The sequence below is a fragment of the Notechis scutatus genome, chromosome 3 (genome assembly GCF_049901735.1).
Source record: "Notechis scutatus isolate UNSWTSFEM ecotype Mainland chromosome 3, rNotScu1.2, whole genome shotgun sequence".
NCBI classification, from domain to species: Eukaryota; Metazoa; Chordata; class Lepidosauria; order Squamata; family Elapidae; genus Notechis; species Notechis scutatus.
This window is the reverse complement of record NC_142011.1, coordinates 177041974-177051282: the sequence shown is the minus strand read 5'-3', so window position 1 is coordinate 177051282 and position 9309 is coordinate 177041974. Positions and strand designations below refer to the sequence as shown.

Genomic DNA, 9309 nt, shown 5'->3' with positions numbered 1-9309 from the left:
ATATCAAATATTAAAAGATTTGACAAAGAATTTGAAGTAATTCTTTAACTCCTAATAAGGTTCCTTGTACTTCTTATTTGCTTGTTCTATTTTACTTTATTTGTTTAGTTTTATGTTTTAATGAAGGGATATTTCAGAACAGTTTTTTTAAAAAAATTCATCTGCAATTGCACTATCAAATACATACTGTCTGTGTATCTATCTATCTATCTATCTATCTATCTATCTATCTATCTATCTATCTATCATGTATGATATAAAGAATGCTGTTTTGCTGTCTTGACTTTTTTGACCTTCTTCTTGGATGCCCTACCCTGACGTTTGCAATCTAAAAGATATGACAACACAACAACAGCTGAATAAAAAGAGATGAGGCAGTAGGGTAAAGCAAGGATAATCTGGCTCACAGTATTTGCAATTTGCATTTTGACCAGCTGGGATAAAAGCTGTTCCAATAGTGAGGAAAACCAGCAGCAGTTATCCTTTCAGCAAAGATAATAAACTAGTCCCACTGCTCTTTTGTATGTATGATAGAGAGTGATTAATTTGGCTATTTGCAGTTTCAGATTAAAAAAAACAACAACACTTGGTGGTAGCACCAAGCTAACCTTGACTGAACCCTAAACCTAATGACAGTCAGATGTAGAGAGTATGTGCTATAAGCTAGTTTAGGAAATCAAATCCAAATAAAAAGAGCCATCTACGTGATGGAAGACAGTGATAAATTACTTTCATCTTTTGGAAAAGAAAACTGCATAGATACATCTACAAAATAATCTGTAGACTTTACTGTTATTTATTTCATAAAAATATTTAGTGGTTTGTATGGGCTGTTACATGGAACTGTCTTTGTTGGCTTTCTGTCTATGGCTGGACATTTGGTATTTGTGAGATAGTGGCTGTATCATATGAAGTTTTATATATGAAGCTGAGTGCACAACCACTAGGGATTTAGCCAGCAACTTGTTGAATGCAGAAAGGAGATTACACGAATACCCCATGTGAATGCAGCAGACAGAACTGGATAATAGCAGCAGTCTGTAGCTATTGCCCACATAGCAGGATGCAATTACCTAACAGAAGATTTTGGTTTGTATTGCAGGTGTTGTGTTGAAGTGCGAAGTTTTGATTTCCACATAATAACTCTAACTTAATAACATTTAAGTTTTATCAGTGTTTTGAACTATTGATGATAGGAAATACATTTCAGGAGGGCTATGCATTTGGCTGAGCTGGTTTATCCATCAAATACAATTGGATGCTTGCTTTTCAATATATTTTGCTTGGTTATTTTGATAAAATTGAGAGTCCCCCCTTCCCCTTTCTTAAAAAGAAAACTAAGCAAAATAAGGTTCATTTTTATTTTTATACAGAACCAAGCTACTGCATGCCAAACCCTATTATTATAAATGCTGCACTATGCTATCATAAATAATTGATTTTTGTCATAAAGCTATTTAGAGGCCATAAGGCATCTTCAAACTTGCAGAAGAATACATTATAATTTTTTCACTCTTAGCTGCCTGTTGCTTTCTTCTGATTATAAATACCTTATGTTAACATTTGCTCAACTTCTTTATTCAGAATGACAAAAATTGTTTTTGATGTCATAACAGAAAAAGGAATTTATGTACCAGGTGAATCAAAGAGAATAATAGCTTAAAAGTGTTAATTTGAAATACTTTATAATCATGGTATCACGGTGGCATCACATGACATATTGCAACTTCCCCCCCCCTTTGCTAAACAAGGTGTTGGTGTGCATTCAGCCCACGGGCTGCAAGTTTGACAGCCCTGCTTTGTAAAAAAGAGCCAATTTAATTAAATAAGTCTACCAAATCTGGATGCAGAATTATTGAAGACTTTCAGAACCAGATAGCAAAGGGTTAGTGGTTCTTTGTGTCTTTGCTTATATGGTGGTCACCCACATTTCTGGTACTCAGATCTTATAGCCCTAACTCAAATAATTTCTGAAAAGCTGAAGGGCAAATTACCACTTCCTTCTTTCTTGACTAATTGGTCTTGTTTCAGTGAGGATGTTGATATCCGTTCATATATTATTATAGAATATCTGAAACCAATTATGAGTATTAGTCACAATTTTCCAATGCAGATTTCATAGCAAATGATGGCTGTCTTCTATTCTATAGTCCTTAGCTTGTCATAGATACTTGAGGGAATTTTGAAAGCGAAGTGCTGAATATTAGATGCAATAATTTTGCTATTGTTGCTTAAAAGCACATGAATTACTGCTTTATGACATAGATGTGTTAAACATTCAATAAGATTAATGTCTCAAAGGTCCAAGGCTGGTTAGGACCAAAGCAAACATACTCAGTAATCAAAAGGAATAGCAAACCAAACTTTATTCCTCAAAAAACAGTCCAGAGCTTCGGTACACAATGAGTAGGGAACAACAGAGTCCCTTGCAAAGTCAGAGGTGAGAGCTCTCACCTCCCAGTTCACTTTGTAGTTCAGAGACCATACCCTCATGCCATCCAGCCACACCCACCAGTCACCCAGCATCCAGTAGTCAGCTGTTGCAGCCTTCCCTTCCTTCCAGCAGCAGCAGAAGCAGCACTTCCTCAATGCTGGAGGCATGTTCCGGGCCTCTCACACCATCAGCAGCAGCATTCCTTCCTAACCAGAGGCCCAACTAGCAAAGCAATCAGCTGGTAAACAATCACCTGGCAAGCACATCTCGGGCATCTTAGGCCTTTCACATCTTCAGTGACAGCGGCATTCCCTCCTGACCAGAGGCCCAACCCTTAAGCAATCAGCTGGTGAGCAGTTAGTTGGTGAGCACCCAGAAGTCCTGCTGCTACAGCTGCAATCTTGCCTATCACTCCCGTTGCTCCCTTGGTTTCCCTGGCTATATGCTGCTTCATGGTTGAATATGTCCACCTGCCCCACCCCCCAGGTATGGTGAGCCCCAGATCGGGGCTCGACATGCAGTTTCCCCCTACTAAGACTGCACCTGGAAGACAAGATACAGAGTCATTAGGCAGGGCAGCACAGCATGTATTCCCCCACTTTAGTTTGTGAGGATATTTATATGGCCATTTTAGAGTTGTCAGATATTTCCAGTGGAATTTCCTAAGCAACCGTGAGGCCATCACGTCCTGGTCTCCCACCCACAAGGGTTGGTGGAGGGATACCCTTTTCACTGTTCCATGTATTGTAGTTTGCCCCCACAGAGTTGGGGATCTAATACCTGGTCTATTTCATACTTGACCCCTCCCCCCCCCGCTGGACCTGGTGATGGAGGAAAAGGCTGCATATTGGAGTCTTCCACAGGTTTCAGTAGGCTGCTGTGGAACACAGGGTGAACCCTTCCTTGCGAGGATGGGAGTTTCAACCCCATGCTTTGGCTGGAACTTCCCTACTGCCATTGCTTCTCCCTCATCTGAGACCGTCATCGAGGACTCTGCCTGGTGTGCTCCCCTGGACCATTCCTGGGTGTTTTGGGGAGGTCTTGTGGTTTTAACCAGAGCTGCTGGCCTGTGTCTTTGGTAGCTGTGACACAATCATTGTGCATTCAACCATATGAAAAGAGGTGAAACCAGTGCAACTTTATTTTACTTTGAAATCTCTTCAATTAAAAAAAAAATCTGAGGAAAGAAAAAAAATCCTATCACCTTCTTTTTTTGTGCCATTATCACTATCTCCTTGTAGCAATTGATAAAAAAAATACACTGCAAAAAACTCCATTTATTCAATTCTAAAATCACAAGTGGAAAAGTTTTAGGTAATTTGAGTCAAGGCACTCAGGGTGAAGATTACTGGGGTGAGACCCCTCTTGGAATGTAATGGAACAGAACGGAGCTTTGGCCATGAGTGATTCAACACACAAGGAATTTGTCTCCAGTCCAAAAGCTTTCAATGCACATGCAAAACAACAGTGTAATAATAATCATAATACTGTATACAATTTTGAGCACCATGTTTTCAAAAGATATTTACAGAGTAGTGAAGGTTCAGAGCAATATAATTAATATCATACAGGGATTTGAGAATATTCCTTATGAAGATAGTCTGAAGGAAACTGGATATTCAGAATGTAAGAAGGAAGATCTAAGATAAAAGAGACACAAGAGAGAGACAATATTATCATTAATTGGAAGAAAACACTCTACATATCCAAGTTTGATTTGAAAGTATTATTTCTTTCAGACTCATGAACACATATGTGTCTTTCTTTCAGGCACATGGACACATACATAGTTAAAAGATGAGGCTGTAATTTTACCTTGTATGTTCATTGTGGTTCCTCAAATCATGAAAGAGCTATTGAAAGAATTCTCCTGGTAAGGAGAAAAACTGAATTAAGAACCATGACAATACATTTTCCATCCCTTCCTATTGATCTCTAAGTAGAAAGGAAGCAAATGAAAAATCCTTTTTATATCCTTCAGCCCGACATCCAAATATGGCTCACAGTGATTGATGATAATTACCGATAATTTTGGTCTCCACTGGTTGCAAAAAGGCAGCAGGATTTTAGTGGGAACATTAGAAACTATACAGATATGCACATATCTCTTCCTTTCTTTGAATATCCAATATGTATACTTGCAAGGTTTATGGTTGAATAATCTAATAATTTATATACCATTTTAAAAAATATGTTTTCAGTTGATGCAAAAGATTTTTCTCAACAGTCTGCAGGAGATTTCTAAGGCTTCACACACTTTAGTTAACTCCCAGGAGTGAACTTCCCTAATAGGGTTTTTTAAACCAGAAATATGAAAAAAAAAAAAAAAACATGTAAAGTGCAGAGTGATAAGAGAAATAAGTAATGACATAAAGTACAACAGCATAGGCCTCTACCTCCATCCACAATAAAATTCAGAATAGCACAAATAAAAATATGGAAGGAATCCTAAAACTTGTGGAAAATTTGACCAATGGAAGTCCCTTTAAAAAAACTTGAGGAGAACTGAAAGAAATCTTGTTTTAAAAGTAACATTGCCATAGTGTATGTACTTGTATGTCTATAGTTATGTAGTTAAGTCTCAAACATTTCCCTTTAGAACTTTATCCATTTTAGTCTCTCAATACTAAGTTATTTTCTTGTCAGAAATCAAAATGCCAACACAAGCCTAAATTGTATTAAGAGAGGGATAGAATCAAGATCACATGAAGTGCTAGTACTGCTTTATAAAGATTTAGTAAGACCACATTTAAAATATTGCATTCAGTTTTGGTCACCATGTTATAAAAAAGATGTAGAAACTCTGGTAAGAGTGCAGAGAAGAACAACAAAGATGATTAGGGGACTAGGAATCAAAACATATAAAAATGGTTGCAGGAATGGGATTTATAGGGATGACATTACAGCAGTGTTCCAATATTTGAGGGATTGCCACAAAGAAGAGGGGCCATCCTGTTTTCCAAAGATAAGACAAGAAACAATGGATGGAAACAAATCAAGCAGAGAAGCAACCTAGAACTAAGGAGGAATTTCCTGGCAGTGTGAGAACAATTAATCAGTGGAATGGCTTGCCTTCAGAAGTTGTGTGTGCTTCATGACTGGAAGCTTTAAAAAAGAGACTGGACAACTATTTGTCTGGAATGGTATAGGCTCTCCTGCTTGTACAGGTGGTTGGACTAGAAGACTTCCAAGGTCCCTTCCAACTCTGTTATTCTGTTAAGAAAATAAAACATGCTCAGTTCCTACTCCTGTTGTATTTCTAAATGATGCATCCCTTTCAATTAATCTTGTACCTTGTGTTACTGAATTTAATTTATGTAATACTAAATCAAATAAATGATTATCAGTTGATGTTTTAATTAGGAATCAAAATATGATCTTCTGGCTTATTTCATAAAATTAACAGATATAAATATATGTAGAATTTAAAAAACCAATTGCACAGAATTCATTTCAATTTCAATCCAAATCTATGTCAATGATAGAACTTTATTGTTCTTTTAAGTTGAATTTGCAAACAGTATCTGCATATGATATTTTTTAAAAGTATGTTTAGCTTAAAGCGAAAAGAAATATGCAAATCTTTTTGATATCGGAAAGATAAACTTAAAGAATAGATGCCAACATTTTACTTCATACTTTTTCTCCATTAAACCCATATATATATAATCATAAATGTTTTATAGGTTTTATTAATTAACAGCATAACAAAATGTATTATAATTAATGTATTAAAATGGGTTGAGCTTGATTGCAGAATGGAAGTCACATGTTGCCTTTGTCTAAACATAACCTTCCAGAAATCTTTATTTGATCAGCAGGAATTTGATTAGGATAATGGAATGAAATACCTTAAAGAAGGGAAATGTTGACGAACCAGCAGATTCAATGGGAGCAATTAAAGCTGCAACATTTCAGATTCTGCTAAACACAAGTAACTCTGGGAAATTAATCAGACTAAAGTTTTAGGTGGATAGGCATTTCACTATTCTCTAATAAGAGTAAAACAAACAAATATATTTGTCACTTACTCTTAAAGTCTATTCAGAAGTAAAAGTTATAATGCTTAATGGATCTTTCTCATAACAAATATATATAGATGATGGATGATATTGATAGATAGATAGATAGATAGATAGATAGATAGATAGATAGATAGATAGATAGACACAGAGAGATATCAATAGAGATAGAGATTATATATATATAATCTGCCGAAATATATACACACACACATACGTACGTACATACATACATACATACATACAGCCTGGAGATAAGATAAAACCACTGATCTCAATTAAACTTGCATCTCATATGATTACATCGTTGGTGAATTAACTGCTCCAATAATAAAATTAGTTCACTGTTATATTTCTACAGAAGTCACTTTCCTAGATAAACAATAGATAAATACATCTGAAGTGAATTAGTGAATGAAAGTAAAGTATGAAGTGATTGCAATGTTACTCTTGTAATACGTGAAAAAGATTATATGAGATTTTCTAAAATTTGCTTTCCTATTAGGCATTCTTTAAATATATTTATCTGTTATTAATACCTCACCATGTTCTGTTTTCCTTTAAATTCTTTCTCAGGGTTTGTGTGTTTCATAACAGTTTAAACTTCATTACAAAACACAATTGCAGTTGTGGTTAGCCAAGAAAATCTATTTTAAAAACTCAATTATGAGACAATTCAGCAAGAGATTTCACACATAAATTTAAGCAGCTGAAGCCACCAACCCTTATATATCTTATACGGTCCACTGGATGATGGTTAAAAAATAAAGTGATGTCAAGGAGGCTATGACACATTGAACTCAAGACTTAAATCACTATCACTCTCCAGCATCTTTATTGTATGAACTGAACTTGGATATGTTGCCTCTTAAAGATTCAGTCAATTATTATTGATAACTTTTACACTTAGGTGATAAATCCCACATCAGGTTCAATTATTGAGATGTTAAACATAGTTCTTATAAATTGGCTACTTTGCTGAACAATGATCATGACACTGATCTTGATAATTAACTGTGTAATTTAAGAATTAGATTTTTTCAAACTATAAAATTGTAGACATAATCTTTATAATTATACAATCATGAAAATACAGAAGTTATATTTGTTCTGATTATAATTTATTTTGAATGCTAGTATAATCTATTATAATTATGAAAGATAAGAGGATTCGTCTATTCCAGTGGGTTATTTTCTTTTTTTCTTTAAAAACAGGAGATTTTTATTTTGTAGGAGATACTTATTTTATAATATGTATCATTATATAAATGTAGATCATGATTTTGAAACTGATGAACATGTTTTCCTTCATTAACTGATGAACCATAACCACTACTACATTCAAATACTGTATATTGTGAATGATAGAGGAACATGCTACATTTTTAATGTCACCTTATTCTATGTCATTTTCTAAAAAGAAAAGAAAATAGCAATTTCTTGTTCCAGACCTAACAAACTTATCAGGAGTATATCCCACTGAATTTATTTGTGTATATGCAAATATATATTTGCTTTGTCACTCATTAGGTTTAAGATCCAAAGTTTTGTATAATCTGAATGAGTAACTGGAAATGTTAGGAATGACATTGAGTTAAAAATGTACTATTGAAAGTGAGTAGCAGAAGGGGAGAATTCAGAATTACTGAAGAGGCCTTCTACTGACAAAGCAAGGTACATGGAAAGATTATCATTTAGAATTTCAATTCCATGAACAGCGAAACTGCTTAAATGTTAATGACTTTATTGATTGCATCTTAAATCTACATCCACTTTGAGGGTTTGTTTTCTTTTTGGGAGATGAAACAGGCAATTTTGTTAATCTCTACCAGTATGTTAAAATCTAGAAGTTTTTGCTTTAAAAAAGTGAATATTTTTCAGATTGTGATACCTATAATGAGACCAAGTATAGCTTTACATTTTTATTTCATATTTACAACTGTTGAATTTTGCTACTACAATTAAGCTGTATCAGCAAAGGAGCAAATTAGGAAGTTAGTAATGGCATTTTATATGTTTAATAAGAAACAGAGCTTTATGAGGTGCGAAATATACATAAAACCTTGAATCTGATTCATTTCATAGATCATTTTTCCCCTCAAGTCCTTCGTTGCTTAATTTAGGAGAAAACTTCAAAGATGCACTACTGACACCTTTGAAGCATCCTGCGGAAACTGAATCTGAATAGCCCCTTTTAGAAAGGCTTGAATTCAGGATCTAACAAGGCTCAAAAAGCAAATGACCCTGTTACTGCTTCTTTCTCAATAAGGGTCAGACACAGTTTTGCATTTACAACACACTAACTTTGAAATTCTTCCATATGATATGGAATAGTCTGCTATAATGAGTGCCCTGATTGTTAGCCTGCTGTTTAGAATTTAACACAGAATTTTAACATCAGCCAATTTAAAATGCACATCTCATCAGAACCTGAACATGGTTGCTTTACTCTTATAATCCCATTTCTATTCTTGCTTGAAATAAGCCTCTAAAATGAGATTAAAACGAAGGTCATTTAAATAGGGCCAAAGAACACAAAAATTGGTCCTGACTGCCAATAGAGACAATTGATTGTCCCTCTACCCCCCCCATAGATTTCATTGCTGTTTGTCTTCATATTCCACTGCTCTTTATTTCCAGATGCAGAAGCTGAGACCACACATCACTGTTTTTTTTCCCCGTTTTTTTTCCTCCAAGCTAACTGTACTTAAACTTTGTATCTGATCAACTTAAGTGTATTGGATTTGAAAACAGTTAGTCAATTGTTTTCAGTCCCTAGGTGGTGGTTTATGGTAATGTTTGCATCAATACTAACAAAAGCCATACTGCAGTACAAAGTACATCAAGGAAATG

General features: G+C 34.9%; 1 long non-coding RNA gene across 1 annotated transcript; it reads right to left on the bottom strand.

The window, feature by feature from the left end:
• Positions 1-3694: 3694 nt before the first annotated feature.
• On the bottom strand, positions 3695-4360 carry LOC148131496 (uncharacterized). The gene is made up of 2 exons (XR_015748378.1): positions 4250-4360; positions 3695-4074 (listed from the first exon to the last, which is right to left on the bottom strand). It is a non-coding gene; the product is annotated as an uncharacterized LOC148131496 (long non-coding RNA).
• Positions 4361-9309: the final 4949 nt, after the last annotated feature.